Source organism: Neovison vison, chromosome 5 (genome assembly GCF_020171115.1).
Source record: "Neovison vison isolate M4711 chromosome 5, ASM_NN_V1, whole genome shotgun sequence".
Taxonomy (NCBI): Eukaryota; Metazoa; Chordata; class Mammalia; order Carnivora; family Mustelidae; genus Neogale; species Neogale vison.
This window is the reverse complement of record NC_058095.1, coordinates 156,012,494-156,031,584: the sequence shown is the minus strand read 5'-3', so window position 1 is coordinate 156,031,584 and position 19,091 is coordinate 156,012,494. Positions and strand designations below refer to the sequence as shown.

Sequence of the window (19,091 nt, the reverse complement as noted above, 5' to 3'; positions counted from 1 at the left end):
GATTTGGCTCAGGTCTTGATCTCATGGGTCCTGGGATCGAGCCCCACTTTGGGTTCTGTGCTCCACCAAGAGAGACTGCTTGAGATTTTCTCTCCATCTGCCCCTCCCCCTGCTCTGTCTCTCTCTCTCCCAGATAAAGAAATAAAATGAGCGGAGAGAGGGGCAGAGGGGGACAGAGAAAGTTTACTTTTTCACTTGGGGCTTGGGGTGCTGGCCTTTGAGCGCCAAGCCAGGGCCACAGACAGGCAAAGGCCAAGCCCTTGCGAGGTCACTGAGTCGGAAGCTGAGGGTGGCCACTGGGGAGATGAGCAACAGCCGGGGCTCGGGCACCAGGAATGCAGAGCGGAGGCCTGTGCTGGCTGTCGAGGTCCTGGTGAAGCAAGCCAGAGCAAGCTAAGGTCCCGGATGAGTGCTGTGTAGTGTGCACGGATACATCGGGTTGGGTTTTACGGATCGCAGGAAGGAGGCTGATTTTTTTCTAACAATTTTGTTGTGGTAACATATATGTGATGTACAATTTTCTATATGAAAGATTTTTAAGAATATGGCTCAGTGGCATTAAGAACATCGCGGCCCCTGGCAACCGCCATTCCACGTTCTGTCTCTATGAACTTGACTCCTCTAGGGGCACCACATAAAAGAGGAATCAGAGAGTTCGTGACCTTCTGTGTCTGGCTTATTTCACAGAGAGGAATGTCCTCAAGGTTCATCCCTGCTGTAGCCCGTGCCGAACATCCCTCCTCTTAGGGCTGGGTAATATCCCATTGTGCGCATATACAATGGTTTATCCATTCATGAGTGGACATTTGGGTTGTTTCCACCTTTCAGCGATTGTGATTAATGCCACGTGGGACATGGGTGGTACAAATATCTATTAGAGTCTCTGTTTTCGGTTTGTCCAGGTACATCCCCAGAAGTGGAAGTGCTGGGTCCTATGGCAATTCTATATTTAGTTTTTTGTTTTATTATTTTTTTTTTAGAGAGGAGGTGGAGGCGAGGGGCAGAGGGAAAGGGAGAGAGAGAGAATCTCAAGGAGGCTCCACACCCAGTGCAGAGCCCGACTCAGGGGCTTGATCTCATGACCCAAGCCAAAACCAAAAGTCGGAGGCTTAACTGACTGAGCCACCCAGGTGCCCAGAGGAGGCACTGATTTTAAAGGCATTTTTAGAGTCAGTCTCTAACAAAAGTCGTGATTAGCACAATGCCCGGCACATGCTGAATGTTCAACAGCACATGATCAGAGCAAAGTCCCCCCTTTAAGGAACTAGCAATTAAAGTGTGTAGGACCAGGTGGTTTGAGTTTCTTAGATTCTGTGCTCCCTCTAGGGCTGTATTTGGAGGCAGGGGGAACCGTGACAGTGGGATTTCACGGGCACCAACACTGTCCACTTAGTCCCAGAGGCGGTCTTTATCAGACCGGTGTGGTGACTAACATCCCCAGCCGGAAACTTACCTGTTGACTTGGTGCAGTGGCGGGCTGTCACCCGGCACGGAGTCCTGGCAAGGTGGGCCGGGGCGCGCGTGTTCTGGAAAGGCCAGGAGAAGAGCTGAAGTTGGAGACAGGCAGCCTGGAACGGAAGGAAGCCCAGGGGAGGCAGGCTGTTCGGGGACGGCACGTCGGTTCTTGGGTCAGTGGCTACAATACAGGGAAACGTCGCCACTCGCGTCAGAATTCTTGTGCGGTTCATACCGTTTGCGGGACTCCCATTCCCTCCATGACCCCTCCGAGGCCTGTATCCCATTCCCCTTCTTTCTGTCCCATCCTGCAGGCCCCCAGGCCCACGTCTCCACTTCCTAACTCCCTCCCACTTCTTCGAGCATTAGTACCTGTATTTCTACCACTCTGCTTCTCTCTCTCCTTCCCCCTCTGCCCCTCCTCCCCTCTGCGTTCTCTCTCTCTCTCTCTCAAAATAAATAAATAAATATTTTAAATAAAAAATAGTTAATTAATGGGGCGCCTGGGTGGCTCAGTGGGTTAAGCTTCTGCCTTCGGCTCGGGTCATGCCTGTCAAATGAATAAATAAAATCTTAAAAAAAAAATTAATTAAAATCTTTTTTTAAAAAGAAGTAAAATGAAAGCAGCTTTAGGTATTAGCTTGATCAAAAGGAAAATGAAAAGATGTTAAAACACATTTTGAACTCTTGAGTGAGTAAAAGAATACAAAAAGAAAAGGAAAGTTTCACTACCATTAAATCATCAGCAACTAAAAGTAAGGGAGAAATGGGGCTCCTGGCGGCTGCGTCAGTAAAGCGTCCAATTCTTGGTTTTGGCTCAGGTGGTGATCTCATGGGTTGTGATCTCATGGGTGAGATCATGGGATCAGCCCAGCAAGGGGCTCCGTGGCCAGCCAGGAGTCTGCTAGATGATTCTCTCCCTCTGCCCCTCCCCCGACTCACTACCACATGTATCTCTCCAAAATAAATAAATAAATCTTTAAAACCTTTAATAAATCTTTAAAAAAAAAATAAGAGGGACATTTGGATGGCTGAGTCAGTTAAGTGGCTGCCTTTGGCTCAGGTCATGATCCCAGAATTCTGGGATCCAGCCCTGCTTCGGGCTCCCTGCTCAGTGGGGAGTCTGCTTGTCTCTCTCTTCCCCTCTCCTGCTGGCTCTTGCTATCTCTGTCACTCTTTCTCAAATAAATAAATAAATTCTTTTTTAAAAAAAGTTAAATTTAAAGAATGTTTAAAAAGAGAAAACAGGGGCACCTGGGTGGCTCAGTGGGTTGGGCCTCTACCTTCGGCTGGGGTCATGACCTCAGGATCCTGGGATTGAGCCCCACATCGGGCTCTCTGCTCTCTGCTCAGCAGGGAGCCTGCTTCCCCCTCCCTCTCTCTGCCTGCCTCTGCCTACTCGTGATTTCTATCAATCAATAAATAAAATCTTAAAAAAAAAAGAATAAGGGACACCTGGGTGGCTCAGTTGGTTAAGCGGCTGCCTTCAGCTCAGGTCATGATCCCAGCCTCGTGGGATCAAGTCCCACATCAGGCTCCTTGCTCGGCAGGGAGCCTGCTTCTCCCTCTGCCTCTGCCTGTCTCTCTGTCTGCCTGTGCTCGCTCGCTCTCTCTCCCTCTGTTCCTGACAAATAAATAAATAAAATCTTAAAAAAATTTTAAAAATTAAAAAAAATAAATACATAAAAAGAGAAAACAGAAACAGACATCACCATGAATGAAGTTCAAGTGGCTCCTGTCAACAAAATAAGGCATGTTCATCGGTATCACACAAATTTCAGGTCCTGGGGATATCTGGATATCCCAATCAAGTAAAATCAGCATGATCTACATTGTATATGACGTAAGAGGCTGATTTTGAGGTGTACTTAATGTTTCATTTATTTATAATCACCCTGCAAATGTCTGCAGTATGTCCCCACTCCCAGCTGTGTTCATCTCTCCCTTCAAAAGCTGGAGCACACTTAAGGTTAGAGAATAATAACCAGGAAATCCTCTGTTGTAATGGATACAGATGGGAGCGGAGCATTTCACTTTCTGTCAACTCAGCCAACGTTTTGAAAACAATATTTAATTTTTTTGCAACTTGCAAATCTACATTATTTTATTCTAAAAAAAAAAGAAAATGTAATATTGTCTATATTTATTTTATTTTGGGGAGCCCATGGCATAGATTTTTCTAACTCCAGATATTGGCTGAAAACGTCGGTTTTAAAATGACGGCTAGTGATTTTCAGGCATTTTTTTTCAAATACATCCCAGTTCTAAAATACAGGGAAAAGTGATAGGATGGCTTTCTTAAAGGATTTGCCAGAGATTATATCCTTCGAGTAAAGTGATCCTGAATTCAGTCTGGTTGTCAGTTTCGTTAAGAAGGAAGTAGCTCATCCCGTATAAATATTCTTCAGCGACGCCCTGTAAGGCTGACAGTAATGCTTTCCAGGAGCACCCAGATGGGAGACCTTTCTAACGACAGCTGGAAATAGTCTAAGAAGAATTACTTTGTTATTTCAGAGTTAGTGGTGGTAGGTTTCTAGGAAAGACTTCTTTGTGGGTCTGTGGTTTTTCTTGGACAGCAAAGTGAAATGTGCGGACCTGGGGGCTTTGCGACAGGGACAGGTTTAGCAGACTCTCGCAGTGCCGTCCTGAAAGGAGAGAACACCCATATCCTTGACCTTCCGTTCCTAATTGTGTGCCACATAACCGCCTACTTAGTAGCGTTGTAGTCATATATTTAAGAAATATGTGCTTCTAGTTCCTTATGGTTTAACAGCCATTTCTTTTCCTCAGAAGAGGGTATTTTTGAAACGGTGTATTGACGAAGTTGTTAGGGGTCAGGAACGTGTCTAGGAGAAGCTGGTTCAGGTATGAAGGAAGGAAGTTTTGAAGATGTTAGGAAAGGTGCTTGACATCTTGGTCTGTCAGATTGGATGACTGGTAAAAGGCAGAAATAGCTTTCTTCTCCACTAGAAACGCAGTGTGGGCTAGAAAAATATTTAATTAGGTCTTCAGGACTTTGAAATGGACAGTGGAAGTAGAGCAGACAATTGTCAACGTTTTGTTGCAGTCCTTCCTACAAACATCTGAACCATAAATTAATTCTCAGTGGGTGGCATCCTGGGGCACCCCACTGGCGTGGTCGGAAGAGCCTGTGACTCCTGTTCTTGGGGTCGTGAGTTTGAACCCTGTGCTGGGTGTAGAGATTCCAAAAAACAAGCGAATAAACAAATCAAGTGGTTGGAATATTTCTTAGTTTACCAAAATTATAAAGTTGTTGCTAGGAAAATGATGTGATCTGAGAATCTGGTGATGAGACCGATCCCAGAGGGCCTGTCTGGTCAAGGATATAAGGACCTTGTGTTTTGGGGTTCGGGCATGGGAGGGCTGGGAAGGTAACTGTGTTAGCCAGCACTCAAGAGAAGTTGCCTGCCCTGAGCTTGTTATGTCTGAGCTTGAATTTGGTTCTACACAGATTCTATGTAAATTTTAATGTCTTTCTTGGTTGGAAAGAATGCATGAAAGTGTTTTTAAGGAATGTTTGGAATGAAACTGGGAGCCATTTATCTGGCATAGAGATTCTTCTAGACACTTCTTCTGGACAGGAGCTACTACAGGAAAGGGACAGATGCAAGGAATCATCAAAAGGAATCGCCCAGGAAAGGGGGTATGAGCTGGTCTCATTTACTACCGTGTGGCCGGCAAGGCAAATGCCCAGATGTGGGAAGCAGGGGGCATTTCTGGAAGGGAAGAGTACAACAGCATTTTCTTTCCTGTCAGAGTACACAAATGCTGATTGATTGTACCACAAGTGGCCAAATCCATGCCACGCTTCTTTCTGGAAGATGAAGACCATGGAGATGAGGAAGGAGATGCAGAAAGCAAAGATGGTGGACGGGATAAAAGTGAAGAAAGAGCTTAGGGGTGCCTGGCTGGCTCAGTCAGCGGAGCATGCAATTCCTGATCTCGGGGTCATGAGTTCAAGCCCCATGTTGGGTGTGAAGCTTACTTAAAAAAAAAAATAAAAGTGAAGAGTGTGCCGTGCTTCCTAACCTGTTGTACACTATGGCACACAGAGAAAATAATATTTTTATAGCAACTGGGAAGCTCTTGGCAGGAGATGACCAGGTTAGAAGTTCCAGCCTTTCCTGGCCCTGTCCGGCTATAGAGACCCAGGTCCACACCTTGTAATCTGTTCTTTCATGTTGACTGGAGGAAGCCCTGGTCGAGAGAACATCATGAGTGCACAGGGACAAGACGTAGGTCTTGGAGCCCTTTAAGAATCTGATTAAAGTCATGTAAATGTACATACACATAGAATTTGTGCCCATAATTTCCAGAGATTCATAGAATTGCTCAAGTTCACTTCTGGACCTCAGGATGAGAACTCTTTTTTTTTTCAAGATTTTATTTATTTATTTAACAGAAATCACAAGCAGGCAGAGAGGCAGGCAGAGAGAGAGAGAAGGAAGCAGGCTCCCCGCTGAGCAGAGAGCCCAATGCGGGGCTCGATCCTAGGACCCTGAGATCATGACCTGAGCTGAAGGCAGAGGCTTTAACCCACTGAGCCACCCAGGCGCCCTAGGATGGGAACTCCTACTTAAGATCATTGACCAAGCAAAGAGTGTTGATGAAGAAATGAAGGCAAAGGATAAATTCAGCCACTTGGATCAAAAATCCACCTAAAGAACGACAGAATCACAGACCCTTAAGGTTTTCAAAGACCCTTTCTTTAAAGCTCTGCCCTTGGAAACTGTTCAAAGGCTGGGGACACCAAGCAGAAAATACCCAGGCCAAGTAATTAGATTCAAACAATCGAGCACGTTGCGATGGTTGAGCAGATTCCTTAACTCCACATTGTCTACTTTTTAAAGGTACTGGTGTTTACCTGGTCGGGATGATGACTTGGTAAATGGTCAGCTCAGTGGCACAAATTTACTTTCTGAATCCCTTCCTTCCCAATATTTTTCAAGGGGAACCTTCTCTAATTTCCTCACTATGGGTGGCGGGATGGGCAGGGTGTGACGGAACATGCCCTTGCGTGGACTTCCAAGTGGACTTCCAAGTTGGACAGAGGCCACGGCTGGGAGGTACTTATTGCCCCCAGGGCTCTGCTGCTTGGTTCATAATCAGTCCTTCTGGTTGACTCAGCCTGACTTGCCCAAATAAGCCATATGCACCTTGCAAGCACCTAGAGGGGGAAGATGATGGGTACTCAAAACAAGACATTGAGGGTTAAATGCCTTACTAATTATTTCTGAAACAAAAAAAGGCAGCTCTTAAAAGACTAAGTGGTGGGTAAGGGATGGAGGGGCAGTGTCACCTTGGCTAACGGGTGACTTCGTTAGTTTACGCTCAGGTCTCCCATCACTTGAAAGTTGCCTCTTTGCAAAATACAGCCTGGAGGGACATTTTGCCAGTGTCGTGCTCTGGTGAGTTAATATGCATTTAAACAGTTTTATAACAGATTATTTACCAACGGGAACAGAATGCCTTGGCACGGGATGCCTTTGAGAGAGCTGTCCTAGTGCACTCGCGAATTCCGTATTTCAAAATCATTCCCACATTACCTTCTACTTCTTGTAGGTGATCTCAAACTCTTCCCTCTACTGGCGAAATGAAAGAAATGACAAGTAGGTGAGATTATGTTGCCCTCTGGTGTCAGCCAACACAAAAGAAAGAGCTAGAACTCAGGAAGGGGATAAGAAGTAGAAGGAAGCTAGAAAGGAAGACGGCACTTCATACCAGGAGGAAGATAGCGAGGGAAGGCAATGAAGAGGAAAGGAGGGAGGTGAGTGTGGTTGTGCCATACCCGTTGGATCCTCTTCTCACTGGAGAATGATGGCATTTCAGCTCCCCCTTGGCCGAGGAGGAGTGATACCACCATGGCTATTTGTCTAGTAGCTCTGGTGCCTCTGTGATCTGTGGCGGGGAAGAGTAGGTTCATGGAGGCATGGGGCTCGGCCTTTCTCTTTGGGGGACGCCTAGGGAAGAGGACTGGGTGATGGCCAACCATCAGAATCGTAGACACCTAATGAGAACCCACCTCTTCCTTGAGATGGACACCAGCCAGAGACCTCCATTCATTTTAGGGATCCCACCGGTAATGTCCAAGGCAGGCAGGGTCTCACTGTCTAGCCGGTTACCGGTTAGTATGAGCCTGGGCTTTAGGGCCTTGCGGGGGAGGGGAAGTGACAGTAACACTGGCCCCTGGAGCTTGTCCTCACCCAGCCCTTCCCCCTCCTGCCATGTTACCAAATTTGCCCACCCTTTGGCTGTGCGTGACAGAGCACTTGAGCAGGGTATGGTTGGCTTGCCCAGCCTATTACATCTTGACTCATGTTTGAATGTGTCCATTCTGGCACTGACTTTTGGTGCCCTAGAGAGGGACAAGCGTTATATCTTCCTGCTGCAAGCTGTGGAAAGTCAATGGAATATTGTAGATGACTTTTTTACAGAAACAACTGATGACTTTAAAGAATCAGTGGAAGCCCAGGGTAAACACTTGGGTAAAGTTGGGGCAGAGGCATGGGGAGATCAAGTAGTCCATCCTTAAGACTAGAGGGGATAACAGAGCCATGGAAAGAAATTCCTTGGGCAGCAGAGCCCTATGGGGAACAGGGAGAGGGCTGGGATGTTTGGTGAACTGGAAAAAGGCAGGAGTTAAGGCAAAGGAGAGAAGTGAAGTTGGGAGAAGGAGGTGCTCTCCTGCTCAAAAGTCCCTGTTGTAGATTCTCTTAGTGTCTTCAAATCTGAATTCAAAAGACAGTTAAACTGGGACTTCTGATGGATTCCTCAGGCTGGCAGAACTCTTGAGTAAAAGAGGATTAATGATCTAGGTCCTAGCACCTGGTAAGTTTAGGACATATTATCAAATGGATGAATGTAATATCGTAACTGATTTTATGATCGGTTTTTTAAATAGTAGGCATGTATATGGATGGTAAATAATATGAGAAAAAGGGAAAACAGATGACTTTCCCCACGGGCTCCTCACTCCACACCCACACTATGTCCATGTAAGAGACTCTGGTTAGGGCTAGTCAGAGTATCGCAAATCATGGAAGAATGGGAATTACAAGAGAAGTCTAGAGGGAGAAAAGAAAACCAGTGGAATAATTTTCAAAAATAGCTAATTCATGGATTTGTAAATTATTTTAATTTATTTAGTTATTATGCAGTTGAAACAAGAAGTCGGCATAATAGTAGCTTCCCCACATTCTGTTGCATAGGCAAGGCAACACACAGGGGGTTGGGTCAGGTACCCCACTGGGCACTTCCTGTTTCTCCCCCCCATTTCTCCACCAGGTGAGAGAGCTTAGTCAATGCATATGAATACCCAGGATTGGCTTTGAGGGCAAAGAAAGCACAAAAGGACACTCTGAGCCCTATGAGATGTGATGCGATGTGACTTGAGTGTGATCTACCCATTCTACACAAGTGCCTTCCAGAAAGTCTGTGCTTTCGAACTTCAGATCTCGAGTACCCATCTGCCTGGAGCCATGTACCTTGCATTTACTCCCTCACAGCACGTGGCTTAGTTTATTCGACTCTAGCACTGGCTTTGCCTGTAACCTTAGTGCTCTTTTCTGGAAAAAGATTTGGTGAAACTTACTAAATTCAGACTAGGTTGTGCCTTAAGAAGTTGGTTCATTTGGGTTTATTTATTTATTAAAATAGGAGATCTACCGCTTTGGATCAATCATTTTGTGAAACCTTTCCCCGCCCCACCCCCACCCCCGCCCCATCTTTCTTTGTAAGCCAAAGCGATTCTGTATCACCCAAGCAACAAAGTGATTTACGAAATGAAAGAGAGGGACAATCTATTCTAATGGTTAAGAGGCAATAAAAAATATTTATGTGTGCCTGGCTGATGTTGACTTTTGGAGAGAGCTTTCACTTGTAAACTCAAAGCTGGGGAAAATGAAAGATGAAAAAGCCAGCCCTTGGGGTTCTAATTCTGAACACAGATCTTCTTAGTAAAAAAAAAAAAAAAAAGTCATTGTTTTGGTTTCAGATTCTGCATTTGTCAAGCGAAGTTATTAGCTTGGCCTCTATCAGCGCTGCTGGGCAGCGTCCTAACTGATTTTCATAAGGCAGATTCTCAGACCCAGGGCTTGGAGGTTGGCAGTCTGGGGAGAGACAATGGGGGGGCATGCTGGCGGTTTCCTGGGGCACGCACGGAGCGGGGGTAGGGTGGGATGTTGAATTTGAATTCTTCCTAGGCCTCATCTTTTCCTTTTATCTTCCTTCATCTCTCAAATAATAATGCCCTCGTGAAGCAAAACATTTTTTAAATGAAACAGCAGATGGTTGTATAGGCTCAGCTCCTTCTCCTGCTGTCATCTTGCACCTTGCCGAACCCCACCTGCAGCCCAGGGTTGGGTGTGCGGAGATTTCGGGCCGATGGGTCGGATGGTAATTCGCGTGCACCCCAGCGGATGAATCGGTGGTAAAGCTCTGCTCCGTAATATTTGTACGGAAAATGCAATGTTTGCACAATAAAGCTCTCCAGATTTTTTAAGCCGTAGGAGTGAGGCCAGTTTACAATCAATGATAACAGGTTTCCCGCGCTGCCATTACCACAAATAGTATCTTATTTCAGCAAAATGGTGGCAGTCAGCAGGGGGGCCAACAATGCAGATTTTAATCAGAAAATTTAATTTTATATACAATTCACAGTTTGTGCACGGTGAGAAATGTTTCTCCCTGCATGAACTTCCAGGACTCGGCTCTGAGCAAAAGGAGTTTCAATTTATGTAACGCTTTTCTCAGCAAACAATGCCCCAAAGCACTTCCTGATAATATATGGCTCGTGCTGCTCAGAAAGCTACTGCAGCAGTCTTTCTTAAAATTACCCAGGATATTTATTTGGAGCAATTAAAAGAAGCACTGCGTTCCACACAAATCCGTTTTTAATGCAGACGTTAAATCGGCCGCCTTTTCCACGCCGGCCCCCGGCCACCGCCTCGTGCGCTCGGCCCAGATCTGCTCCCTTGTAAGGCAACTTTCTGCCTGGGCTCACTTCATTTTCCGGGTTAACTTGTAAACTCTCAGAAGAGAAGTCTATAATGGAAATGTTGACAGGGCCTTGCCGCGAAGGGCCTGGGGTTTGGAGGTGCCGAGTTTCAGGCTGGGCCCAGGAAGGAGTGGATGCCGGAAGGACAGGAAGGACAGGAGGGCCACTCGGCTGTCCCGCAGGTGACCCACAGATGCCGGTCCTTGATTAATGTGCTGCTCTTGAGCGTGGATGGGGCTTCAGGGTGCCAGCCTGCTTTCTCTGGAAGGGTGGCAGGACCCACTCCTCTCTGGGAGGGTGCGGGGCTATCACACACAAAGTTGGTAAGAGCAGGCAAAGACAGTCAGAGGGAGGAGGCAGAGGCAGAGCGGGGAGCCAGAGGCAGAGGGCGAAGGCCATGGCCAAACTTCTCAGGGCATAACCTTCCCATCTGCCGAAGGGACAGGAACTCATAATTGAGTCATCCGTCCCCAGGTCCAGTGGAGGAGGTAACGAGAGTGGCTCCAGAAATGGGAAGTCGTGGGTAAGTGAGCCCCGCATTCAGAGGAGATGGGGAAGGCAGACGTGTGGGACACCATCTGCCTGGTCTTGCCCCTGGCCGCTGCCAGGAGAAGACACCCTTTCCGCTAATGGGAGCTAAGTGCCCCCTCTATTGTACCCTAGTAGGGGCTGTGATGGGGTCTTTGCATGCGCTTTGGGGATTTTCTCACTCCCCATCCTACATCTCACCCCCGGGCCTACACCCTTCCCCGTTGGTGGAGCCAATATGACCTTGAGTTCATGGACAGTTAATTCTGTGTTGGGGGGAGGGGGGAACAGTGGCTTACACAGGAGTACCCCAGCCCTGTTTAATGTTATGCTGGGACCCTGGGGATGAAGTCATGAAGGGACTGTGCCTGGCTGCTGGGAAGACAGAACTGGACTTAACAATAATGGCATCTGCCATTTCCTGGGAGGCGACTCCAGCACGGCAGCCGGATTTACTTACATGCACTACCACATTTAATCTTTGCAACAGTTGAGAGAGACAGAGCGAGATCCAGTTTTCCCAGGAAGAATCAGAGCCTGAGGCTCAGAGAAGTTAAGTAACTTGCTTAGCTGAGGCCACAGAGTTAGCTAGCAGCCGTGGACCCACAGGGGAAGGCAGAACAGGACCCATTCCGTGAGTGTTTTTTCAGGAATGGTGTCTGGCAGGGCATTTTGGGAGCTGGCTTCAGTGGCAGGAGCAGCCCCGCAGCCCGGGGCTGGGGAGGCAGTCCAGTGTACCCCAGGGAAAAAAAACAACCCCGAGGCCAACCCGAAGAGAAGGTGAGAAACAACAGGCCTTGGTTAGTAGTCCATGCCTGCGGCCCCATTTGGAAAATAATTTAGAGCCTGAATCTAGATTCAGTTGGAAAGGATGCTGAGGTTGTTAGCAAGGTCTGTCCTGGACCAGGAATAAAGGAGTAGTGGTTGTTTAGAACGAATTTGCAGTCCTGGTGTAGGTATCTCGGCTTTCAAGATATTTTTCATTCAGCCAAAGGCTTATTATTTTCCCCAAGCAGAGAGGAATCTCCCCTCTCCTTCCCTTCCCAACCTTAGTCCACAGCTTTGGAGTTGCATTTGGTCAAGCGTCTTATCTTGGGGAGAATAATCAGGCACGAGCCAAGAGAAAGCCAAACACAGAGTTCTTAATGAGAGCTTAAAATTCAAAGAATACAGGAAAGACTGATTTCACATGTACTTATCGTAGTTCTTGGTATGAGCCTGGCACTATTCTGAGTGTTTTACAGATATGAACCCGATTCCTCCTCATAACAATCCTGTAAGATAGGGCTCAGCAGTGTCCTCATTTTACACGTGGAATGATTAAAGCCCAGAGAGGCTACGCGTCTTGTCTAAGGTCACACAGCCTTGCGAACTCAAGCAGTCTGATGCCAGGGTCTGCATGATGAAATCACAGCGCGCAGCCCCTCCGCAGGGTACGTATTTCAGTTTTGCTTTCCGCGTGGTCTTGTGCTTTCCACGCTTCATGCTTGTCCTCTGGACCAGACTGTGAACGTTTGAAGGAAGGGATTAGGTTTTACTGTGCGGGAGCACCTGAGGCAGGAGGCGCTTCAGGAGGAACGAAAGCAGGAATACTGACGACTAGCCGGACGATCTTAGGACTCAGTCACATTGTGTTGGAGTCATTCTCCATCTGTGGGTCTGGCTCCCATCAGCAGAGTGAGCTGCTCCGGGCGGGACCCTGAGTTACACACTTTTATATAACCAAGCATCTCACACAAGACAGAGAACAGCTTTCCTTTGGTTCCCAAATTCAGTAACCGATCCCTTGACTCCCTCAGCAAAAATTTATTAAGGGCCAGAACGAACGAGTAGCTACGCCTTCTGTCTCGGGGGTGGTTTCAATTCTTACCTCACAAGAGTGTGTGTAAAAAAAAATGATGTTGCCATTTTTGAAATGGGACACATTTGTCTATCACCAAAAAACCCCACGCGGTTCCTTGTCACTGCAGCTTACCATTTCCTTCCTTATCGTAGCGTGAGATGAAATCAAGTTGCAGGTCGTTATTTTATTCCAATTTTACCTACCAAAGGCGTCGGTTGCCCGTATCAGTCAGATCTAATACTTACAGTTAAGAGCAAGCCCTTTTGGTGTGGAGCTGACGGAGGAATGATCAGGCTCCCACAATGCAACGTAGGGTCGTTCCTTCCCCTTTTGTTATAGGAAAAGCTTCAAGCATTACTAAGTGATGACAGATAGTACACTTGGCTTCTGGTATTTCTTTGAAGGCCTGCCTGTAGCGTGCTGCTTGGAAGCAGGAATGATTCCACAAATGGCCAGGGAGGCACCTCCTCTCCACCGCCCTTCACACCAGGCCCAGGTGTGTAAACAGAGCGGATGGGCCCTCCGCCCTGCAAGGCGGGAGCTGGAGCGGAGTATTCCAGTTTGCAGAATCCCTTCTTCTCTCTCCCAGGCAGTAACTCCTAAATTCCCTCAGACCGTTCTTCTCCTCTGAAGCTGCTAATTGCATCAGAGATCCCTCCTTTTGGAGTAGGAAAAGGGTCTTCCCAAGCCCCCACAGGGAGGGGGTGCCAAAGTGCGGACTGGGTCTCAGGTACTTCCTTGCAAGTCTTGGGTGGCCGTCCGCCCCTAGCACAGCTAAGCCCGTCCTCCCTGCGATGCCAAGTGGTCGCGGTGGCCAGGTCAGAAGGAGCCCCTTGGAAGCCCCTGCCCAGAGTCTTGTAGCGGGATGTTTCGGGTCATGTAAAGACTCCCTGCTCGGGCCTCTCCTTCCAGGGTCTTCTTTGTGTGACCCTATATAACCATCAAAAGAAGTTTTCAGTGGAGATATATATATATATAATTTTTTTTTTAAAGATTTTATTTTTTAAGTACTCTCTTCACCCCATGTGGGGCTCGGACGCATGATCCAGGAATCAAGAGTTGCACGCTCCACCAACGAGCCAGCCAGGCGCCCCCAAAATTTGATATGTATTTAATGAAAAATTTGGAAATACAAAAATATAAAAAAGAAGAATCTCATCCTCCAAACACAGTTATCGTTAACAGTTTGGTGTGTTTTCTTCTGATGTGATTTCTTTTTAACATGGTTGTAATTGCATTGTAATTATAAGAGCAGCTAACACTTGTTGGGGGCCTACTATGTGCTGGGTCCTGTTCTTTATATATCTTCTATCATTTAAGTTGCCTATCAACCTATGAGGTAGCTACTATTATTACTCTCATTTCACAGATAGTAAGACGGAGGCACAGGGAGGGAGGTAGCAGCAGTAGGTAGTAAGTGGGAGAGCCAAGCAGGCCATTTCCAGACTCTGCCTATGGAGCTTGGCATATGCTATTTCTACATTTGGGATCACGGAGTTTCCTTGAGATAAATCCCCAGATCTAGATTTAAGAGGTGCAAGAAGATGATGCCAAGTCCACTGGTACGCACTGCCCAGTATTTTCCAGGCGGGCCGGCACCTGATCACAGGACCACCACCATGAGTTCGAGCCCAGCGCTTACCCCTCATCAAATGACTGATTCGTCTGACAGGCAAAAACATATGGCTTTCAGTAGTGCTCCTTGCCATGAAAAAGGTTTAATCTTTTTACAAACATTCATTTTTCTGGCTGCCGGCCGCATTCACTGGTAACACACTTGTAGGTTTCCTTCTTTTTAGTCCCCTTTTTGGTTTCCGGCCTGGAGCTAGTTCTTGGTTAATCTGCGTGTTTGTTACAAGGGATAATACAGAGTAGTTAGAACCGAATGCGGGTGGGGGAGAAGGAGAATAAGGAAGGTCTCAACTGCCCACCCCGCTTTCACTCCTGACAGAAACTCCTGGACCATAAAGGACTTAGGGCCATCTCTAGGATTACCCTCCTAGCCGTCACAGACACAGTGACATCACTTACCACAGGCACAATATAGAAGCTCAATAAATCCCTTTTGGAGGAGTGAGTCAGTGAACTGTTCTATCTCAGTCTGCCAAACCTTAACCTACCCTCTTCTAGCAACTGTATAGCTTGAATCACTGCACCTCAGTGTTCCCTTTGGTGTTTAAAAAAAAAAAAAAAAAAAAGGCTTGCATCTGTGATCCCAGGTCTTGGCCTTATTAGGATCCTAGAGGAGTGGCCAAGCAGAGGTCTTTGAGCCCAAGGCAAATAACTGAGATCAAAGCCTCCCGGATCTCTCGGGGAGGTCCTTGCCTGAGAGGACCAAGACCTCAGGTCAAAAAAGACTGGGCTCTCCCCTTCTCTTTGTGACCTGCAAGCTTGCCATCTCTGATGGGAAAAGGGGAGAAGGAGGCAGATTAGGGGGAGTGGGAAAGGTGACGGACGTGATGTTCTTGGGCGAGTCTGATGAGGGCAAGTGTTTACAAAATGGCTCAAAGGCCTGCTGAGCCGCTGGCTTCTTACTGTAAGGTGCCCTGGCTCACCGTGGCCTCTCTTGCTCTCTTGGGGCCTTTAGAGATGTTGGCCAAGCTCACGCCTGCCTTCGGTGACTGTGGGACACGCGCAAATGAGTTGTTACTTGACATCCCCAACTCCATTTCTATAAACAGTGTACAATGTAAAATTCAAGTGTTTTGAGATTGTCAGATCACACTGGGACAAGTAACGCTTTTTGCCTGACATTTTATTTATTTATTTAAGATTTCATTTATTTATTTTACAGAGAGAGACACAGCGAGAGAGGGAACACAAGCAGAGGGAGTGGGAGAGGGAAAAGCGGGCTTCTTGCAGAGCAGGGAGCCCGATGTGGAACTTGATCCCAAGACCCTGGGATCACGACCTGAGCCGATGGCAGATGCTTAATGACCGAGCCACCCAGGCGCCCTGCCTGTATGCTTTAAATGTATTTTTAAAACTACAGAATACTGGGGCGCCTGGGTGGCTCAGTGGGTTAAGCCTCTGCCTTCAGCTCAGGTCATGATCCCAGGGTCCTGGGATTGAGTCCCACATCGGCCTCTCTGCTCAGTGGGGAGCCTGCTTCCCCCTGCCTCTCTGCCTACTTGTGATCTCTCTCTGTATGTCAAATAAATAAATAAAATCTTTAAAAATGTTTTAAAAATTACGGAATATTAGTCATGAGGTACGATGCTGCCACTGAAGAGGTCAAACTTTTAAATAAAACGTCCTGGAGGGCAGCCATCCACATAAGGGTACCTTATTTTAAAAAATTAAGTGTAAGACATTTTAAGACTATGATGATACCAGCCTCTTCGGTGAATCAGTCAGGAATGTGAATATGTATAACATGAGAAAGTATGTCACAGGGGAAGAGTCAGTCAACTATCTTATAGTTAATGTGGTCCTAAACAGAATTATGGAAACTTACTCGTTACTTACTTATAGGTGAGTTTGCTTCTGAAGTTTAGCCTGGCTGGGAGTTCCCAAACTATGCTAACAGCATAATTAGACTTAGATCCCTAATGTAAAAGCCACATTTAATCTTTCAGAGTTTTGCTTGTTTTTCTTTTTAATCTACAAAATGACAGGTCAGACCAGAGTCTGATTTAATGAGTCTCGGTGGGGCCCAGACATTGGTATTTATTAAATGCCCACCAGGTAATTCTCATTGCAGCCAGGGTGGAGAACCATGAGCCTAGATGATTTCTTTCTTTTTTTTTTTTTTAATATATATTTTTTATTTGACAGACAGACATCACAAGTAGGCAGAAAGGGAGGCAGAGAGAGAGGAGGAAGCAGGCTCCCTGCTGAGCAGAGAGGCCGATGTGGGACTCAATCCCAGGACCCTGGGACCATGACCTGAGCCGAAGCAGAGGCTTTAACCCACTGAGCCACCCAGGTGCCCCAAGCCTAGATGATTTCTAAAGTCCTTCCCTGGCACCTAAATGCCATGATTTCTATTATTTTATTTTATTTTTTAGGATTTTATTTATTTATTTGACAGAGACACAGCGAGAGAGGGAACACAAGCAAGGGGAGTGGGAGAGGGAGAAGCACTGAGCAGAGAGCCCAATGTGGGGCTGGATCTCAGGACGCTGGGATCATGACCTGAGCCGAAGGCAGAGGCTTAATGACTGAGCCACCCAGGCGCCCCTGACTTCTATAATTTTAAAATTGAAATCAAAGTCTGTAAGAAAATCAGGTTCATCTCACAGAGCATTCTGTTTAAAAACATCTTCCCAAATTCAGAGATCTCAGAAATCCTAAAATGAAACTTACTTCATAACTGACGCAGCCCCAGCCCCAGGAGGCATTGTGGGCAGATGTTAGGGGTTTTGAAAATTTATGTTTGCCCTCCATTTCAACATTCCTAAGTGAGTTTTAAGGCAGTTACCAAAAAACCCCCCAAATTATTTGTCACCTTTGAGAGTCAAGATGTGGTGAAAGTTTTTGATTTGGAAATCAGAAGGATCCAATGAAATGTTTATGGATTAAGATAGAGGAGAAATGAAGATATTGAATCTTTGCTGTTAGCTTGGGATGACAACTCCCTGTGCGTGAGTGTGTGTTCACACAGGAGCCTCTGCAGGGATCAGGGAGGGGCAGCTGATGTTGGGGGGCGGGGGGGTATCTCATAGACCCTGAAAGACAGATGGTGGCAGACTGCAGCCATGGGGCCAGCATGCTTCTAATTTCAAGGCAATGTCCACCTAGGAACCATTCTTAACTAAAGACGACGTTCCCAGCACCATCAAGTTTTTAAAATGCCGTTCGGCTGGAGATGGTTTTTATTTTGTTGTTATAAAGCCCAGGCACTCACACACTAAGGGCTCCAATAACCACATCCTTACTTGTCTACTCACAAGTATATCTGAAGCAAAGAGGCTGAGACCTCTCCATGAATAAGTCAGGAAACAGACAGATCCAAGTTTGGTATTTAGATTAGAAATACCAGTGAAAAGAAGGAACATTACCATCAGAAATGTGCATTTCTAAAGATTCACTTGAAAGTTTTGAAAAAAAGTAAAGCTCATGCCCTGGGGCTTCTGGGAGTATGTACAAAATACAATAATTAAATTAAGTCCAGCAGTTAAAATTCCTCATAAAAAGAAAAAGCTGGAACGCTTCCCAATGGGGAATGCTTGACTTAAAAGAAAGGTTTTACTCTGTGGCCTGGAGGTCAACAAACTGGGACTCTGTGGGAATGTATAAAATTTCTTAAAGGGTTCTTCCGTCTTTGTTTTGTTGAAAGAAAATAAAAGAGTAAAAAGGACAAGTTTTGAAAATTCAAAAAAATGAAGGTGCAGTCCTAAAATCATCATGATTTTTATAAATGCAGCACTAGAGGCTATGAAAACATGCTCTTTTCTGAGTACTAATCTAACACATATGCTCTCTGAGAAGGAAGGAAAAAGACCAGTGGCTCCGTTTGAACAAACCATTTTAAAATGTGCTCATTTCCAGAGGCTGTGCATGCAAATTCATGGCCCATTCATTTGCAACTTATTTTGGAAATAGTTACCTTAAATATTCTCATAAATATATTTCACAATTTAAAATTCCTTAGAGGACACAAAGACTCATTGATTTCTTTTAAAGGTTTTTAGAAAGCAAAGTTGTAAAAACTTATTTTGGGGGAGGTTACATCCTTAGTTGTCTAAAATGGAATGTTTATCATAATTTGAAAATATCTGTTTTTCTAAATAATCACTTACTGCTACCTCTCTGGTAACGTTCCCTTCCACTCCCAAAAGGAATACAGTTAAGAACACGATGGAAATAAAATTTTATGTCCTTGAACTTTGCTACTTGTAAGTATCATGAATTTCAGGCTGCATCCTCAAACAATTTCTACTAAAACATAAAGAACCAGTAATACGGGATCCTCATCTTTACTGCTTAAAATAGAATCTGAATGTTGTCTTTGCATTAGGACAGCATGGTCAAATGCGGGACATTAGGAGGAGCAGTTTTGGCAGCAATATTTAATTTGCTGAATAATTAGCAGCCTCATTGGCATTTCTACTTTGATTCCCAAAGTACAATATTAGCTGTCCTGTGCACTCGGGCTCTCTGCAGTAAAATGGGCTAATAAACTTCCTGTGCCAAGTTCACAGTAAATGAAGGACTGTGGAGTATCCTGCAAGCAGCTCATGATTTAAGAAGCTAGAATGACTTCCAAAACATGGACACAGAATTAGAAAAAAAATTTTTTTACCC

At 45.9% G+C, this 19,091-nt stretch overlaps 1 protein-coding gene across 2 annotated transcripts in view; it reads right to left on the bottom strand.

Annotated features, from left to right (window-relative positions):
• Positions 1-1,462: 1,462 nt before the first annotated feature.
• CLYBL (citramalyl-CoA lyase) overlaps positions 1,463-19,091 on the bottom strand; it is a 281,749-nt gene continuing 264,120 nt past the window's right edge. Inside the window, exon 9 of one of the 2 annotated variants that reach the window (XM_044250032.1) lies at positions 1,463-1,636. The gene's annotated coding sequence lies outside the window, so the exon portion shown is untranslated. Of the gene's footprint in view, positions 1,637-14,055; positions 14,684-19,091 lie in introns of those variants that run through there. The other variant, XM_044250033.1, reaches the window with a different exon arrangement.